The 18280-nt window shown below is 44.1% G+C and overlaps 1 non-coding gene across 1 annotated transcript; it reads left to right on the top strand.

Moving 5' to 3' along the window:
• The first annotated feature begins 5844 nt into the window (after positions 1–5844).
• LOC129066795 (U6 spliceosomal RNA) lies at positions 5845–5948 on the top strand. Its single transcript, XR_008528730.1, has one exon. It is a non-coding gene; the product is annotated as a U6 spliceosomal RNA (small nuclear RNA).
• The last annotated feature ends 12332 nt before the right edge of the window (positions 5949–18280 follow it).

The raw sequence follows: 18280 nt of genomic DNA on the forward strand, positions 1-18280 counted from the left end.
AAACGAATTTCCCAAAGCCAGCCATTACCTGACACCAAAACCAGGCAAGAACACTGCAAGGAAACAAAATTACAGGCTTAATCCTGGTTGAACACAAATGTAAGAATACTCAACAAAATATTAGCAAACCAAATTCAATAATATGATTTATTCCAGAGATGCAAGGAGACTTTAACAAATGCAAAATCAATGTGATACACCGCATTAACAAAATTAGGGATGAAACATCACATGATCATCCTCCATAGACTCAGAAAAAGCATTTGACAAAATTCAACATATGTTCATGATAAAAACGCTCAACAAACTGGGTATGGAGGGAACATGCCTCAGCATAATAAAGGCCACATATGACAAGCCCACAGCTAACATCATACTCAGAGGTGAAAAGCTGAAAGCTTTTCCTCTAATAAGAACAAGACAAGGATGCATCCTTTCAGCACTCTTTTCCAACACACCCCTAGAAGTCCTAGACAGAGCAATTATCCAAGCAAGAGAAACAAAAGGCATACAGATCAGAGAGGAAGGAGTAAATGTGTTTCTATATGCAGGGGACATAGTATTACACAGAAAAAAACCTTAAAGACTGCCCCCCAAAATCTGTTAGAATAAACAAATTCAGTAAAGTTGTAATATACAAACTAATATATTAAATTCAGTTAATTTCTATACACTAATAAATCTTCAGAAAGAGAAATTAAGAACACTTCAGTTGTAATATCATCAGAAAAATCAAATACTTGGGAATAAATTCAATCAAGGAGGTGAGAGATCGGCACACTGGAAACTATGAGACACTGATGAAAGAAAGTGAATATAAAAAATAAATATTCCACGCTCGTGGACTGGAAAAATGAACTAATGTTAAAATGTCACACTCCCCAAAGCAATCTACAGTCCAATGCAATCCCTATCATTTTTCACAAAAATGTTTTTTAAATTCTAAAATTTGTAGGAACACATAAGACCCATGAGTAAAAACTTTCAGTTATGAGATGAGTAAGTTCTAGGGATCTGATGTACAGCATAGTGATCATAGTTAGTTATACTATCCTATATATACTTGAAAGTTGCTGAGAGTAAATCTTGAATATTCTCACCACAAAAAAAGAAATGGTAATTATGTGATTTGATGAAGATGTTGGGTAATGTTATCATGAGAATCCCTTCATAATATAGAAGCATAGCAAGTCAACACCTTGTACATCTTAAATTTACACAATGTTTTATGTCAATTATATCTCAAGAGCTAAAAACAAATCTAGAATCCAAGAAGTGATTTGGAAATTAAGAGTAATTTGACTTATAACATACGCTACAACTTATTTGCCAAAGAGTTTTTAAAAATATGTAGTATATAAACTAAGAGGAGTTTCATATTATTTTGTGTTTTATTTCATATTTCACAGTATTTTATTTATATTTTATGTTTTTATTTTATATTATCAAACAAATTATTAACTATTTTGAGCATCACCTCTGCCTCTTATGCACCAAGTACATTATAATCTTCTTCACTCCTGTACTTGTCTCTCTTGTTAGAGTCTGACCTGCCCCATTGCCCACTAGGAGGCAGGAATACCTTCCCTCCCATCCCAAGGTCAACATACTAGCACACAGGAAGTGTCTGCAAATCACAGGCTCAAGCAGCTGAAATGGACTGTAGAGATCAGGTCCACATTTCACTTTACACATGAAAAACTGAGGTCAGGGCAGGGGACTGACTTGTACAAGAGTGACCAGCTTGGATTAGAACCCAGATCCCCTGCCATTTAGGAGAGACACTGGAGCATAGGAGTTAAGAATTTATGCCAACAGATGTGGGTTCAAATTTTAGCTTTGCCTCTTACTAGCTACGTAACCTTGTTTCATGTCTCTTAGCCTCTACAAAATGTAGGTACTCCTATGCCTGAAGTCGTGTATAGAGTCAATGAACCTATGTATGTGTGTATGCATATACACTCGTATATATAGATTTATATATTCTCATTATTGTCTTTTTGCCTTTGACTTCTACTATAGGGAAATCTCCTATTTTTCTCATGCTAATCCAAATAGCCCTATAATCAGATGGCCTCCCTCTAGGCCACGAATTGAACATGAAAGGGTAGAAAGTAGGAAATGAACGCAATGACAAGGCACTATAATAATGAGTAACAAACTTGTCCAGATACTCCAAGCAATACAAGTGGCCATGACTTTAATGCCTGCTGGCTCCAATGTCAGGGGGGCTCTGGGGCACCATCATGGTTTCCACATTATTTGCCAAACTGTGCCAGGGAAAGCAGGCAGCCTGCAGACACACAGCTCAGAGCAGCCTGGGCTGGGACCGGAAAAAGCTTGTTCTTGGGTCAGCGACATCTTAAGCTCCACAGGCCAATGGAACACTTAGCACGAGCCTTATAAACTCACCACTAGTGAAACACCCTAACAACAAAATTAACTTAATCAGGAAATAAAATTAAAATCTGTAAGATTGGTAAAACCACTGCCAGCTGAAAAAGATTCATGGTTGAAAAGGTCAAAATCTCCTGGAAAAATGTAAGACTGAGAGAAAACAAGCATAACCCGAATAAAACTAGGTCTTCCAACTCCTGCTTTGTGGCTGCTCTGAGTGAGGTCACACTCAAACACAAGCCATCCTCCAAAAGCCTCCAAGAGGAACCAAGTCTTTAGAAAACATGTCCTGAAGATGCACAAAAGAGGACTTAATTACAGCACAATTACAGAACAGTACTGAACTTCCGAAAAATCCTCTTTGGCCATTCACACCTCCTTGTCCCCAAAGCTGTCCTGTGTCCTGGGTGACCTGGGCCCTTCCTCCTGCAGACGGCCTTCCTCTTCACACTTTCTATGGGCCACCTCTGCAGTGCAGAGAGACCCATGGCCAAGAAGCGATTCCCTTCCTACTTCTCAGGCCACAATGGGAGTAGGAATATTGGTTCTTTTCCCCTCTCTCCCCTAACAATCGATTTTTGGTGCCATTCAGTGCATTTTCAGACCACAGTCAAGTTCTAAAGGTTGCCGCCACAAGCACTGAAAACCAGAAACTCATTCTCCGAATCGCTTTCTTCTCCGGTTACCCAGAAAAGATCGCTGCAGTTTGGGATGCTATTTGGGCACATTCTCCTACAGGCTTTATATTCAATAGACTATTCTGGTCTTTCTGTGGTCTTTTTAAAGGAGCCCCTGTTAACTTGAAATTTTAACCTCTTTTTTTGCTTTCAGTCTTTCTTGTTTCATTTTCTCAAGCCTCAGCCAAAAGCTTGGGAACCACATAACCACCACTCAACACTCCCATTTTTGTAAAAGGCTTATATTCCTAGGCCTGGATTTCCGTGAGCAGTAGAGAAGATGAAACCTAAATTAAGCCACACATGGGCTCATTGGTTCTCCTGGAAGGGAAAACTATTGTTAGGTTCACATTTTAAAGCGAGTACACTGAGTTACAACAACAACAAAAATGAATATTTTTATATATAAATAAAGAACAATGCTACATCCAAATCACAGTGTCTCAGCATTTTGACATTATTAACAGACACACCAGGTGCCCAATGTCCCAAGATGTCAAAGGGCGGAAAAATCTTTGCCTCATCCTGAACTAAGTTTACTCTTGCAGTAAAAATGGTCTTGTTACAGAAGAAAGGTCACAATCCCTGGAATCACAGGACCGAAGTTCAAGTCTTGGCCAACACTTGACTTTGGCCAAGTGCTAGTATGTAGTATACTATATACTAGCTATATATATATAAATATATATATATAGCTATATATATATAAATAGTATATATTTTATATATATACTAGCTAGTATATATATAAAAGGGATTATATTTGTTGATCTCCTAATAAATCAAATGTAGCTACAAATTTTTTACAACTTCTGTCTCCAACCTTTGAATCTTAGCTGGTCTTGTGACCTGCTTTGACTAATACAATGTAGTGGACACAACACTGGGTAAGACCCAAAGCCCTTACGGCTTCTGTCTCCACCATCTTGAAATGCTTTCCTGAGACCACCATGTAAGGAAGCTAACCTAGCCACTGGAGAAGCCACGTGGGGAAAAACAAGGCACAGCCCACATTTAGCATCAACTACCAAATAGACAAGTGAGGCCTTCTCCTACCTTCCAATCCAATGGACTCGCCAACATCCAGCATTTTGAGTCCAGGCAAAATCAACAGAGGCACGTGGCTAACCTAGAAAACCATGAAGAATGAGCCACGTTACTTTCAGCTTTGGGGTGGTTAGTTACATAGCAAGGCCTAATTGAGTCCCTATTTCCTCATTCAAGTGGAATGACAATCAATGCCCATCCAACTATTCATTTGTTCATCCAGTAGAGCTATTGATGGCCCACTACAGAATATCCATAGAATATATAATCGCATGTAATTTTGAGAATCAAATGAGATAATGGATGTTAATATACTTGGTAATACTAGTTTTATTATTGTTACTAGCACCGCCCTTTCACTGAGCTCCCACATTTTTGGAGCACTTAAAGTCACTTTGTAGTTGATACTCTCAGAGGCTCAGACAGCACTGTGTCCAGCACTCTCTGATAGAACTGACCTTCTACTCTCATGAGAAGACAAGTCTGCCCTTAAGTAAAGGAGCTCTGGGACTTTCTTTTGACAGGGCCAGAAATTCAGTCCTTTGGGGGAACACACAACCACTGCCACAAAGCGCTCAGATGCAGGGCTTTCCTGTTACCATCCTATCAAGAGCCTTTCAAAAGATTCTTCAGTAACAGGAACAGCTAAAATGTAGTGAGCACTTGCTGTGTGCTGGGGCAGTGCTGAGCTTTTTAGTAAACTGTAGTCTACCTCTACAGCACTCTAAGTAGGTACTGACTTGGGGGTGAGGGAACAGAAGCCCCAGCAATGTTAAGCAACTTGCCCAGGGGCAGACGGCGTGAGGTGGACCGAGGTTCAATCCCTGGGAGGCAAGAGGCCAGAGAGCCCCCCTTTACCACCACCCTGGCCCACTCGCTTGAACGCCCCATGCCATGTTTTGCTGTGGCTCCCAAACCTTGTCCAGGACTAAGAACATGTCTTTTTGAAGCTGCATTCCTTGGAGGTTAAGTTCTGCAACCTTGGCCAAGCCATCACCCGTGCCCCACACCAGGTAAATTATGCAGGTTAGGCCAGGCAAAGTGGAAAATGCCTTCCAGCCATGAAAATTAAGATGGTAAATTCTTCCCCAGCATCGCATTACAGTCTGCGTTTTATTCTTTCTTACTAAGGCAACTAAAGAGCATTCAGGGAGGGAATGAAAAAGCAGAGGTTATAAGTGTGTTTGTTAACTAACGTAAGAAAATGAAAGGGCTGCAGAGGGGATTCTGTTTCTGCCTCCCTCAAGGATTAGGCCGCGGTCTATAGTGTTTGATTTTTTTTAATGCATTCAGTCAGAGCTGAAGGCCTGTCGGGTGCTCCTTAAGCCTGACACTGAAGAAAATAATTCAATTAAAATAGGTTGAGGCTTTTGCAAGGTATTAAACTTGCTGAAGAGAAGATTTAGCAAGTCCTCAAGGCGGTGTGGGTGAGTCCACGGGAAGCCGGAAGAGCTCGCGTGGGGCGTCTCTGGAGGAGGTTGAGTTCCCCTCTCAGAGTGGGAGCCGTACCTTGGGGAAACCCGACTCAGCCCGAGAGCTTCCCGGCAGCCCAGGGGTTGAAACCTGCCTCTCCATGGCATGAAATGGAGTTTAATAACAGTCATTCACGGGTACCATTCACCGAGCGCTCCTATATCCCCGGTAGGGCGCGCACCTAAGCCCTGTACCTGCATTATCTTACGTAGACTTTGCAATGGCGTGAGATTAAATGACACCAAGCCCAGTGCTCATTTTGACAGCACATGTACTAAAATTGGGATGATACAAAGGTTAGCGTGGGCCCTGTGCAAGGATGACACGCAAATGCATATGGGGTCCCATATTTTCCTGTAATCACTTGTACTTTTTTCTTTGTGTAAAAAAAATATATATATATATTTATATATATATAAAACGTGTGTGTGTGTGTGTGTGTGTGTGTGTATACATATATATGGCCCTGGCTGGTGTGGCTCAGTGGATTGAGCAATGGCCTGTGAACCAAAAAGGGTCACCAGTTTGATTCCCCACCAGAGCACATGCCTGGTTTGCAGGCCAGATCCCAGGCTGGGGGCATGCGAGGAACAACCAGTCCATGTTTCTCTCCCTCCCTTCCCCTCTCTCTAAAAAAATAAAATACTTCTTAACTACAGTAAAAAATTTAAAAATTAAGTAAATCATCAACCCATTTTATAGATAAGAAAACTGAGGTGCCAGAAAGTGCCGTGACTTTGCCCAAGGTTACACTTGGTGCCCACGCCAGGGCTTCTCAGCTCTGTGCCACTTAGAAATGCAAGTGGCATGTTACTGCAGAGCCGGAACTTGGAGAAGTGTGGGGCTACGAAGAAATAGAGACACAGTCCCTTTCCCCAGGCACATCCAGTCTGGTCAGCAAACATGACTTAGACTAAATTACAAATGATTGAGCTAGGATCCAAACCTGAAAACAGGTTTTCACGGGAGCACAGCACAGAAAACAAGATTGCAGAAAGAGGAGGATGTGAAACAGGCAAAATGGGGGCCAAAAAAGTTACCCTTCACTTGGGCCACCCAAGACTAGCCCAGTTAGCCACTTTTTTTTTTTTTAATGCTCATAAAATTCTTGACTCAAATTCCAGTGTTGGGGTGGGGGTTGCGTTCCTTCCACCCCAAGTTACACGAAGTAATTTCCCCATACCTGCTGGGCATTTGACAATTCAACTCACTTTTTTTGTCCCTATTTACCCACAGGTAGCATCCGATCCACAGGGTGAGGGCTCAGGCCCACGAGACGCCCCCCCTCCGCCCCCCGCCCCGTGTCCCCACTTCAGATGCCACTCGCTGGCCCAGGTTTCCTGACTGTCCAGCTTATGTAGGTTAGAGGTAACAACAACCTGCCCCTTAAGCTCAATTAATTTACTTAGAGGGACTCAAAAAACTCAAACATTTTACTCACTGGCTCACAGGCTCACTCTGAAAGGATATAACTCAGGAACAGCCAGGCGGAAGGGGTGCGCTCTGGCCACGAAACTCCACCTGAGTCTCTCCGTGCTCACCGACCCGGAAGCCCCTCTGAAACCTGTCCTTTCGGGGTTTTCTGGAGGCCGCGCTAGGCATGATTGATTAAATCATTGGCCATTGGTGGCTGAACTCAATCTCCAGCCCCTCTCCCCTCCCCGGAGGCCGGGGGTGGGACTGAAAGGTCCAGTCTCTTACCCAGGTGGCATCTCCTGGCAATCAGCCCCCTCAGGTGCTTTTCAAAATTCATCATTAACATCACAAAAGACGCCTGTATCGCTTTCATCTCAGGAATTTCAAGGGTTTCTAGAGCTCTGTGCCGGAAATGGGGACGAAGAACAAATATATATTTATTATTAATCACAGCATCGCAACTGGGCATTCCCGTAGGGTTAGGAGCTGTCCCTATTCAGTTCCCTATAACCAGTGTCTGGCACGTACGTTTTGTTGGGAGAATGGAAGAGCACGTAAACAAAGAAAAAGAACATCTACAAAATTAAGCAATCCAAAAGAACAAGAAATAACGCTAAATCTCACCATTCTCCCATGAAGGGAAAAAGGTGGGCGGGGGGTGGGGCGGGGAGAGACAGAAAGAGCGCGCGCGCCCTCACCCGCGCGAGCAGGCTGGAGCTCGTGCAGCAGGGGTGGGGGAGGGTCGGAGGGGCACCGCGGTGCGGACGGTAGACCCGGACAGCTGAGATGACCACCGGGATTGCTGCTCCTAGATTAGTACTTATGAAACCTGAGTGTTCGTTAGAATCGCCAGGGGAGCTTGTTAAAACACAGATAGCTGATTCGCCCGCGTTTCTGATTCAGTCGATTGGGGAAATTTGGCATTTTTAACTAATCCCTGGGTGATGCTAACATTCCTGTTTCAGGGTCTAGCACTTGGAGAACCAATAACACTCAACCTTCACTGCACATTAGAATCACCTTGGGGGTTATAAAAGCACCCAGGCTGTACCCCTGTCCAAATCCATCAGAATACCTGGGGGTGGGACCAATGTATTTGTGTTTTAAAAAACTGGGACCAGGTGGTTCCAATGTGCAGCCAATGCAGAGAGGAACTAAGGAGGAAAGCATATGTGGGCTTGAGGTTCATACAGCATAAAAATAACAGCTAATTTTATTGAACACATGCTACGCAACCATCATTCTGCTGGGTACATTACGGCATGATCTCATCTCATTCACGCAGGAACCTTTCTGGTTGGAACTATTATCCCCGTCTGCCTGACAAGGAGAGCCAGAGAAATTAGTCCTAGTCCATAAACTGGTGAGCGACACCCTGGGAATCCAGTTCAGGTCTCTGTCTGTGTGAAGACTCCTACCCACTAGGGGCTCTGCAGCCCCTTAGTGCTCTGTCTCTGCCTTAAACCTTATTTCGTTGAGTTGAGATGCCAAAAATCTGAGTAGGAACAACTGGAATCGGCTTCATAGTTTGCATGACAGGTATAGATTAAGAGATAGATAATCCGCATCCATAGACACATACATGAAAATCACAGAATGGTTGTTTTAGCGAATTCAATACTTTTCTTAAAACCCAGCCTATGTCCTGCCTATACTCCTTTCATGGTTCATAATCACTTCCAAGAGAAGTTCCAACTGCAAACATGGCATTCCAGGTCCTGGAGGATGAGGCCCTTGCCTTGCCTCTCCAGCCCCTCCCCTCTCCTCCTCCGTTCTCACGCTTCTCTTTTCGGTTCCCCAGATCCAGCCGTACCACTAGGTCACATGCCTTTGTCCATGTTCTCTTTTCTCCTTCTCCCTCGTTTGTCTGCCTGGAGAAGTTCTTTCCACCATCCTTTAAACTCAAATTGACTACCACCTGCTGTCCATAATCCTCCCCATACCCTTCCTCTGAGCGATCACAGCAGCGCGCATCACATCCCATTTTATTGTTACTATGGGTCACTCCCTGCACCCGCCACCTGCAGCTCCGACCCTCCCCCGTCTGCTGTTGTCTCTGTAGCCTCTCGCCCAATCTCTACCAGAATCCTAGCTCTGCCCTGAGAATGAGATTTTCCCTGAAGATGCTTCGGGTCAAGGCTGTGCAGTCTCCCAACCACCATACCTGGACATAGGGTAGTATCCTTCCTCTCTTCCAGAATATTCTCCTTCCTTCCACTGTAAAACGCTTGCCCCTGTTAACCTCGTGTTATCAGATTACACTGTCCACCACCCCTCCTCTTTCAGCCGTACTCCCCACCTCACATGCTTCATTTCTGAAACATTTAGCTCCTGCCTCTCCTTCTCTCCAATGGCAGTTCTGTCTTCATTATTGGTGATTTTAGTATCTACTTTTTTGTTTTAAAATTTTGTTTATTTTTTTCAATAGTCAATACAGTCACATGATTCAAAATTTAAAAGCAACATCGATGGCGTTATCTCCCCCCCTCCAAAAAAAAAAATCAAACCTTAATCTGAACAAGTCTCTATCACTACCAATTTACAGAAAATACAAAAACCAGAAGACGAGCATGTTAGGTGACACCGTGTCAATGCAGTCAGCAACATCCAGAGCATCTACATTTCTGGCCCTTCGCATATCCTGTTCCCTCAGTTCCTTGACTTTCATGCCTCCGATGAGTTTCTTCTCCATCCCATTTTACCAGTCACTCCCATGGCCTCACTCCAGACCCTAGACCTTGTCATTACCATCGCGGCCCAGGCTGCCCCAAGATAGCCCACCATGACATCATTTACAAGTAAAGATACTTTAAAAAATAGGCAATGCACTTTAACTGGTAAGGCTCAGTGGGCTGAGTGCTGGCCTGCAAACCGAAAAGTCACCAGTTCGATTCCTAGTCGGGGCACTTGCCTGCGTTGCAGGCCAGGTCCCCAGTAGGGGGCATACGAGAGGCAACCACACATTGATGTTTCTCTCCCTCTCTTTCTCTCTCCCTTCCCCTCTTTCTAAAAATAAATAAAATCTTTTTTTAAGAAAACTGGCCATATGAGAACACTCTGACCTCTCTGTCTGTCCCCCAGAAAGCGGAAAGTAAATGTGTCACGTGAAACCTGCCCTGCCTGCACCTGGAGGCTGAGGGAGATGCCCTTGTCACTAGAGTTAAGGAATCCAGGCTCAAAAAGTTGACATAAAAAACCTTGTTACTAATTTCTACCTAAGCCCAAACTTCATTAGATTCCTCACTAATGAGCACCCTAAGTGCCCTCTCAATTCTTCAGAAATGTATTGTGTCTTTGTCTAATAAGTATAAAAAGTTGGCTGGTTCAGGGAGCGCCAGCTATGACCTCCCGTCTGCACGTAGCTATTCCTTGGGTCTTGTGTCCACATTATTATCGGTCCAGCCATAAAAACCCAAGAAAGGGAGCGGCCGGGTTTCTCTCTGCAATTGCACTCAGAGGCATCCCTCTCCCCAGGCGAGCCCGTGGCACGGAAGAGAGGGAGAGAGACAGGGACCAGAGGCTCAGATCTTGGTTCATTTTATCATCGCCCCCTCTGGCCCAACCCTGTGGCCTCTTCTCACCTGTCATACTCACTTGGCTAAACCATGCGTGTCTCAGATAAAACCAAGCCTCTGCCTGCTCTGCACCTGCACCCTGAGAGCTTAAAGGCACTGAAGAAAAATGTAGCCACGCCAGCCTGGGCACTGGAAAGTCATGACCATGACCCTCGAGCCCCTCTGGTCCTGAGTCCATGCACTGTTTCACCCTCCTGGATGATTCTTTCGTGCCTTTTCTTATCACGGCAAACCTCAAATCTCCATCCCCGTTTTCAGCCCTCAACGTGGCTTCTCCAAATCCTTAGGAAAATAAAGGCAGTCGGATAAGAACTACCATAAGCTCCCACCTTCGCTTTACTCTCTTGCGTCTGTGCCCTTGCCGCCCCTCCCAGGGCTGTGACGCAGGACTCGAGACCTTCCCCTCTGGCCGCCCCAGGGACCCCAGACTCGGCAGCACCGCAAAACCAACAGTCCAAATGCTCTAGCTCTGCTAGATTGAAGGATAGCACAGACACAGAAAATGAACTGTGGTGCTGGTGTAGATTTCTTTTCTTTTGTTAAATTGGAATTTTAAATTATCCTTTTGTGCTTTGTACCCAAGTAAAGGATAAGGCCCTTGATACGCTATTATTTAAACAAACGGCGAGACCTCTCCATTGTTCTCCTGTGGATGTCTGTTTATCTGGGTCTTACTTATTTCAAGTGCAGAGACCCAGAGAAGACAAACAAAATAGGATTTGGAGTCCTTAACGTGTTGTGTGTTTACTGAGAATCACAAAGACCAATTGTTCGACTTGATTAGCAAAAATAAAATCATATTCAGTCTTTTTCTCTTGTAATTGTTGGAGGTTCTCAAAGTGAATCGCGTCCTGGGTGGGAAGAATAAATGGTGGTGGGGTGGGGGCGGGGAGAAATGCCATTGTTGTCAACTGTTTTTTTAAATCTTTGCTTTCCCCAGACAATTTTTGAAAAAAAGTACAAGAGATGATCTCTACAGTTCCTTCCAGATCTAGTGATCTCTGGTCAAGTTACTTGCCTGGCAACATGATGAAGAACATGCCAGACTGACCTTTGAGTCCCCTTCCCATTCTACGCCCATCGCTACTACTGCCACCTCCTAAGAGAGGCCTTTCCTCCCCAGGCAGAAGCCCACAGCCCTGCATTTTCTCTCCCCCCATCAACGCTGACCTCCTCTATGACCCATCCATCCGGGGACCTTTCCAACAGGGAATCTGCTCACGTTATAAACTATAAAGTAATCAACACTACAGGCAAAAGCTCTTAAGAGGTTAAGGTCTCAAAAACAAAAAGAGAGAGAGGTTAAGTTCTCATGCATTTACACATACATATTTACTCTCTTAAAAACATATCTGTATTTACCTTCCAAAACCTCTGCATCTGTTGCTAGCCATTTGTCTTTCCCAACTCAAAATGTAACATCTGCACTTGAACACTGCTGTTGATTAAGATGATTGGACTTGATTCTCATTATTCTTCGTTAAATCGAAAGTAGACGCTTATACATTTTTTTTCAATGATTAATCTGTCCTAATATTTCTGCAGTGAATATTTCTTCAATGCAAGAATTTAAATAATGAAAACAATGAATGCAGAAACTATTAAGGATAAAGAATGAGCTCCCGTCCTGATCCCCTCGATGATGCTTGTCTTTTTAATGCTCTTTCTCCCTCCTCCCTAGCAATTAAAAGACAAGCATCTGCGCTGGGGAAGGGTGGGTGGGTGCGTGCGTACGTGCGTGCGTGCGCGTGTGTGCGGGTGCGCCTGCGCGTTTTAAAGCAGAGGTGAACGGTAGGACAGTTCTGCCACAGCCAATGCAGGAAAAACCTGGCATGTCTTGACTTGGAGAATCATCTCAGCACATATTTTACAAAGATAATGACGAGTCTTCTCCTGGGTTCTAGTCAGATCTCAAGGGAATGTCCTACCTAGACAAGACACAGCACAAGTGGTCACACGTGCCCGTGGATCAATAGTCCCCAACTCTGGCTGCGCGTTAGAATCGCCTGAGGACCTTTAAAACTACTCATGCCTGGGCAGCGCTCAAACCAAGATAATCAGAACGTCTAGCAGTGAGGTCCAAGCCTGGACATATAAAAGCCCTGCAGGCGGTCCCTGTGCACAGCCAGGCGCGGGAACCTCTGCGTATGAAGCTTTCGCTTAGAAGGAAAACAGTGCAAGCAACTGATAGTTTATTCATTGGGTATGATTAATGAAGGTGTAATAATGCATCCACACACGGGGATGTTTACCTTTTCTTTCTTTCTTTTTTTTTTTTTAATAAGCCAAATCATCAGGTGTTGTTCAAAGGCATTCTCTCTATCTATGCTGTGGGCACAATAATCAAGGCCTGTAAGTTCTGGGGAGGCCTACAAAAATGTTAGAAACCTGAAAAAAACATCGATTACAAAATCAATTTATAAAAGTAAAACACACATGGACAAACAAGACAGGAAATCTGAGTTTACTGCAAAGAGCCTGATTCGGTAGCGGGCCGTTCCTCTTTGGGTCCTTGAAGTTCACCAGTTCTCTGATTTTGCTAAAACAGTGTGATAGCTCATCTTGTCAGATGTTCTGCTGCTCACCTGCATCTGATCTGTCTGCAATACTTGCCAAGGGCTACCAATGGGGAACCATCTAGTGCATCCCATCCTGTCCCCATCTCTACACCAGTGGTTTTAAGCACTTCGGGGTCATGTGCCCTATTGATATTCTACTGAAAAGTACAGACCCTTTCTCCAGAAGACCCATGTACGCACAAAATTTTGCACACAATCTCAGTGAGTACTAAACCACCTTAAGACTTACGTGGCAATCGTTTGTTCATTTATCTGCTCATTTCTTCACTTACTTCTCATTCACTTATTCACTCACTCATTCATTTACTGTTAACTGCTGAGGTCCAGGCGCCGTGTTAGATATTGGAGATGCATGATCAAGGAATGGTTCCTACCCTCAGGGAGTTTATAGTCAAGATTAGAGATGGGGAAAAGGCCATTTGTGATGGTAAATTTTATGTGTCAACTTGACAGAGCTAAGGGCAGCCCAGAAAGCTGGTAAACCATTACTTCTGGGTGTGTCTGTGAGAATGTTTCTGGAAGAGATTAGCATTTAAATGTGTTGGCTGAATACAGAAGATCACCCTCACTAATGTTTGTGGGTATCATCCAAACTATTGCTGGTCTGAAGAGTATAAAAGGGAGGAGAAAGGGCAAATTTGTTCTCTTACTTGAGCTGAGACATCCATCTTCTGCCCTCAGACATTGGCATTCCTGGTTCTTGGGCCTTTAGACTGGAACTTACATCATTGGCTCCCCTGGTTCTCAGGCCTTTGGACTAGGACTGAATTATACCACTGGTTTTTGCATTATTTTTCTTGTTGTGGTATAATAGACACAACAAAAAATTCACCATTTTGAAGTGCACGAATCAGTGATATTAAGTATATTCACAATGTTGTACAATCATGGCACCCGTTTCCAAAACTTTTTCATCATCCCAGACAGAAACTCTACAGTTATTAAATAATAACTCCCTACTTCCCACCCACCAGGCCCGGGTCACCTGTCTTCTGTTTCCTGCCTCTGTGAATCACCCTGTGGCCTTTGGGGAGCTCACCATCTCATGGGAGGGAAAGGCACTCCTCTGCTCAGTCCTAGTAATCAGAGAAATGCACATTCAAATGCCGGTGAGAAACCTCTTCAGACTCATCAGATTTGTGGTGAGGACACCAGAGAAGGGGATTCTCGTGGGAGTGAAAACCTAAGGTCATCCTGGAGGGCACTGAGTCAGTGCTCACCATGTGCCCCGCCCTACCTCACCCTAGGGTCAGCATGGCTTACCTTACTGCTCAGCGATCCAACTCCTAGATATGCACCCCCAGAAATTGCCACACTGAGTCCTAAGAGGACTTAAGTGAAATTATTTTCCAAGATTCCTGGGAATGCTCTCCTCCTACTTAGGGGGATGTGTTGGAAACATTGGTTAAATAATGCTCTACCACCAGGGGAAGAATACAGATGTAATGCCCTTGACCTGACCTCACCTCCTGGCTCTAATTCTGGTCTCCAACTAGGAAGTGCAACTTATCTCTGTTTCCAGGAGGTGGGGTTGGGGGAGAGGGCAAATGTTCCCTGGATACGGAAGACAGAAATCACTTCAGAACCATGGCCTCAGATTCAATAGACACCGTGGCTGTCACTGCCTGAGAATTGGGAGCCAACCTCACCAGCCCCTTCCATCTAGCCCTCTGCCTCTTGTGGGTTAAATACTTAAGGCAGCGTCAAGAGCCCAGATCTAGGGAAATAATTTTCTGGTTTTTTTCCCCAAGATTATTTAAAACTTTGGGCAGGAGAGCTATAAACTCGTGGGTGGAGGGACCTAGAGACAGAAAGGGGAAACTGCAATTGAACACAAAGGTTTTGAGAGTAGAACCTGAACATGACTACTTTGTAAATCATCTTAAAACAACATAGTTCCACTTACTAATAATGTGCCCTATCCAAGTTGCTTAAAAACCTCAGTGTCTCTTTGGGGATTACAGAGGAGCCTACCTTATAGGGCTATTGTGAGGAATAAATGAAATAATAATTATGAAGCATTTGGCACATAATAGCTCATAAATGGTAGTTATTATTCACAAAAATTTTCCTTTTATTTTCTCAGCCAATAAAGTTGGGGGGTTTTTAATGATGTTATTTATTTATTTTTAGAGAACAGGGAAGGGAGGGGAAAAAGAGGGGGGAAAAACAACAATTTGTGAAAGACACATCAATCGGTTGCCTCTTGCACGCCCCCAGCTGTGGATCTCGCCCACAACCCAGGCATGTGTCCTGACTGGGAAATGAACTGGCAAACTTTCAGTTCACACTCAGTCCGCTGAGCCACACCAACCAGGGCACAGTCGATAAAATTTATTAAGCTCTTTTGTGTTCACTGAACTAGCCCTTGGGTATAGAAAGTTGGACCTAGAATTAGAATATTTTAAGGCTGAACAGTAACTTGGGTATCATCCGGTCTACTTTTTCCATCTAAATTCTTAGTTGTAACACCAAAAAAATACAGTAATAAAAATAGAAGTGCTCTCGTGGGAGAGGTTGGTAAATGAAGACCTGCCCTGGGATGTACCCAGGGAAACCCAGGGCACCACAGAGCACAGTTGAAAACCACAGCTCAGTCAACCTCTTCGTCGTACAGATGAGGACTGTGGGACTTAATGGTCTGACTCTAATTGCTTGTTCAAGGTCACCCAGCTAATCAGAAACAGGCTGCATGGGTTAGAAACTGAATCTCTGATATCAAGGAAGTTACCAACTAGCTGCAGAGACAGGATATGTGCATGCTGGGATGTAGAAGAAAATTTGGGCTGTTTTTCAAGTTGTGCTAACAAAGCACGGGTCAAGCTCCTTGCCCTTTGTTTCTTCGTTGAACTCTCTGTTTTTAGTAAGTTATGCCTAAGCATCCCTTACCATCAAAAGAATGATCACTTACATGCTCAGTGACTCCCACCAGCTTATCTTTGGGTATTTTTATGAATTCATGGATTTGTTATGAATTTATTCCCTAAGTAAAATAAAAATACAAATATAGTGACATTGTAATTAAGGAAAATAGTTTTAAATAAAACCTTCTGTAGTTGGGAAACACACAGAAAAAGCTCTGAAAGCAACTATTAAGTCTGATTTCTATCTTCTCTGTGCTTCAAACTATGAAATCTATATCATTTCATGCAGCATGGAGGCTTTATTTATTAAAACATATTAAGAAATATTTCAGATATGCAAAGTAAGCTGTACTTGCTCTGACACCTTAATCTAAGCAGGCAGAGTAGCAGTGAAACAGGTTGCTTGGATTAAATGGGATTCTCGCCTAATGGCAGGGCTGACGATTAAGTGACCCTGAAGATGCGGGGTCTTCCTAGCTTCCCCTGGGGCAGAACCACCCCAGAGAGGGGAGACCTTCTTCCACGCTCTGTCCCACAGGGCCTGGTGCTGCAGGGGCTGCAGAGCACCCTCCAGACCCTCCCTTTAAATCTTTTTGAACACTGCATGAGCTTTCCTTGGAAAAACCCACAGACATTCTGGTCTATGTTTTTAATCCTATTTAAAAGGCCTCAAACAGAAACAGAGAGGGGTTTCCATCTGAGCACAGAGCAGATGAAATGGAAGCCATTCCCTTCCGGCAGCACCTCCTCCTCCCTCCACCCCTGGGCCCCGCACATACACTCAATGCAGAGGAAGACAAAGGCCCAGCCCCGGCTGGCAGGGTTTGCTGTCTGTCTAGTGGTAAAAAAATTCAAACACAGACATTAAAAGGAAGAGACATTTCAGGGGAAAATGTTCGATGCCAAGTGAGTTCAATGAATTGAAAAGCCATGGGAATTTAAACCACAAAGAAATCATTTTTAAAAATCATTGCTAGTATTTTAAAAAAAAAAAAGAAGAAGAAAGTAGCAAAAAGAAATGAACCATGAACTAAGCCTGAAATAATGCTAAGAATTGGATGTTCAGGATGGAAGGTACTCTAGGTGGGAGAAACGGTGAACAGAGGGCACCCCCCAACCCTGCCAGAAAAAGATGTAAGAAAGCAAGGGCGAAGGCTCATCTAAGCAGTCGTAGGCTGTTGATTAGAGACAGAAACTGAGGCCAGACTCTAAGGCAGGGTCCTCGGTCCGTGGCCTGTTAGGATCGGAGCTGCACAGCAGGAGTTGAGCGGCAGGCAAACCGGCGAAGCTTCATCTGTGGTTACAGCCGCTCCCCAGCTCCCGGTAGCTTGCATTACAGCCTGAGCTCTGCCTCTTGTCAGACCAGTGGCGTTAGATTCTCAGAGGAGCGGCAGCCCTACTGTAAACTGTGCGTGCGGGCGATCTGGGTGGCAAGCTCCTTATGGGAACGTGATGTCTGATGATCTGAGGGGGAGCTGAGGCGGTGATGCTAGCGCCGGGGAGGAGGGGCAAATACAGACTATCATTAGCAGAGAGATTTGACTACACAGAGACCATAATAAATCAATTGCTTGCAGACTCATATAAAATCTTATCAGTGAGCCGCCAGTGACAATTAAGCTGCATCTAGTGGCAGGCTTTATGGTGGCAGGCTTTATACTGGCAACTGAGTTGATGTACTTCAATAGTACAGCTGCATCTGCACTAGGGTGAGTTATATGATTATTTCATTATATATGACAATGTAATAATAATAAAGTGCACAATAAATGTAATGCACTTGAATCATCATGAAACAATCCTCCTGTCTCATCACCATCTGTGGAAAAATTGTCTTCCACTAAACTGGTTCCTGGTGCCAAAAAGGTTGGAGACTGCTGCGCTAAAGGGTATTACTACCCTCCACCCTCTGGTGACACTAATCCGATCATATAGCTCACAGACAGCACTCGATGGCCTGTGCCTTGCCCTCTCACTCTCAGAAACCCATGGATGGAAAATACCTTTTCTTTAAAAAAAATTTTTTTTAATTTTTATTTTTAAATCATGTTTATTCTATTACAGTTGTCTCAATCTTTTCCCCTTTGCCCTCCTCCACCCATCCCACCCCCATTCCCCACTCCCACAGTCAAATCCCACTCTGTTGTCCACGTCCATGGGTCATTCATACATGTTCTTTGTCTAATCCCTTCCCCTTCTTTCCACTATTGTCCCTCTTCCCCATCCCCTCTTGTCACTTTCAGTCTGCTCCA

Source organism: Pteronotus mesoamericanus, unplaced genomic scaffold (genome assembly GCF_021234165.1).
Source record: "Pteronotus mesoamericanus isolate MK-2021 breed Mesoamerican mustached bat unplaced genomic scaffold, CSHL_Meso_final contig_2, whole genome shotgun sequence".
In the NCBI taxonomy this organism is placed as follows: domain Eukaryota; kingdom Metazoa; phylum Chordata; class Mammalia; order Chiroptera; family Mormoopidae; genus Pteronotus; species Pteronotus mesoamericanus.